This window comes from Setaria italica, chromosome I (assembly GCF_000263155.2).
Source record: "Setaria italica strain Yugu1 chromosome I, Setaria_italica_v2.0, whole genome shotgun sequence".
Classification (NCBI taxonomy): domain Eukaryota; kingdom Viridiplantae; phylum Streptophyta; class Magnoliopsida; order Poales; family Poaceae; genus Setaria; species Setaria italica.
Window position 1 is genome coordinate 31,036,178 of NC_028450.1, and position 1,801 is coordinate 31,037,978.

At 47.1% G+C, this 1,801-nt stretch overlaps 1 pseudogene; it reads left to right on the plus strand.

The window, feature by feature from the left end:
• LOC101759505 overlaps positions 1-679 on the plus strand; it is a 3,997-nt pseudogene extending 3,318 nt beyond the window's left edge.
• The last annotated feature ends 1,122 nt before the right edge of the window (positions 680-1,801 follow it).

Genomic DNA, 1,801 nt, shown 5'->3' on the forward strand with positions numbered 1-1,801 from the left:
TTATATATAACTGTACGTACGTACTTTGTGCGCATGTTCTTTTTCTCATTTAGAGTACGGGGGTGGTGGACATGCATCAACGTCCGGAGATGTTTACAGTTTTGGGATAGTATTGCTGGAGATCTTGACAGGCAAAAGGCCAACAGATGCTATGTTTATCGACGGACTGGACATTATTAGCTTTGTGGAAAACAGCTTTCCGGATCAAATATTTCACGTCATTGATACTCATCTCGTGGAAGAATGCAAGAAGTTAACTCAAGAAAAGAATATTGTACCAGAAAAGGAGATCTACACGTGCTTGATGGATCTGCTGCAAGTAGCACTTTCTTGCACGCGCCCATTACCATCTGAACGTTCGAATATGAAGCAAGTAGCCAGCCAAATGCATGCAATCAAGGCGTCACAATTAGGATGGACGTGTAAGAAGTAGGAGTATGGGTACCTCGATCAGTATGGTGAATTAATGGTGAATTAACACATGTACTGTAACGAGAATAGCGTACCTGAATGGTTATATTCTGTTACTGTGTTAGTATGGGTAAAATAAATGTAGAAATATAATCCTACCATGTTTTTGATAATCGCCATGTAACTCGATCAATGTCAAATCAGATGCTAAGACCATGCATGCTCAGCTAGCTAGCATTGAAGCCTAGTGTCGTCAGTCTTTGCTTTACTTTGATCTTGAACTAAGTAACGCACGCCTGGTGCTGTTATTGTAGTCTCAGTACTGCGTCTGGTTTCTCTTTTGTCCTTATTTTTAAAAAAGGCTGCGCTTGACCCTGTTAATTTGGGATATGACGTACCAAGCCTCAAATTTTTGACAGCTTAGAAATCAAGACAAATTTATTGATAGTTTCTTTCTTTAGTATTTCACTAACAATTCTTTTAAAAACATTTCACTAACAAGACAAGCTGCTATACACTCCATCAAAAACAATATGCAACTGCCATGAATATAATACAACACATATAACCTAGCTAAACATGGGTTACTTGGATTTAATTTGGAGAGCTCTTTTAAGGTGCACTATAGACTATACTAGTATTCGAAAATGACTGATATAGAAACATCCGCGAAGCTGAATGTAGAGATGACCGCCGCTCGATCCCACTGCCTTCTATTTCTTCTCCACATGGTGGGCCCCGCTGCAACCTTATCACTTCAGCGCTCCATTCATTCTCTCTCTCTCTCCATTCATTCTCTCTCTCCCCCCTCTTTTTCCTCCCCTCGGTGGTGGTGCGTGAGCCGGCAGGCGAGGACCCCGGGAGGAGAAGCGGCGGATGGCACCGCGTGCTCTCCCACGGGAGTGGCAGCGAGCGTTGCAAGCTCCACTACAGGGGGCGGCAGTCGGCAGCATGCTCCCCCATGTGAGCAGCAGCGACGCTGCGACGGGCTCCTTGACGAGGGAGGCGGCGAGCACGGTGCGCTCCCCCGTGGTGGCGGGCTCACTGGCAAGGGCAGTGTTGGTGGTTACGGAAAGCCCAAACAATAGTGGATGGCTCTTGGATACGATGGGTGTCTAGCAGAGTTTCTAGGGGACTGAGTGGCTAGGATTCTGTGTGTCCATTAGAACCTTCCATCCCCTATTTATAGCCATGGAAGAGGGCTTTATAGGAAAAGACTCCTATGCCCCTCGTTACGGAACCCCCGGGCCTCGGCCTTGGGAGGGGATACCTGCGAGGGCGTCGAGGTCAAATCCCCCTTCAAGGTATGGTGACCCTCCGTACCTAGGGCTAACGTGGCCGTGGGGCACCTTCCCCTTCCGTACCTAGGGCAAACGTGGCTCCGAGGGTG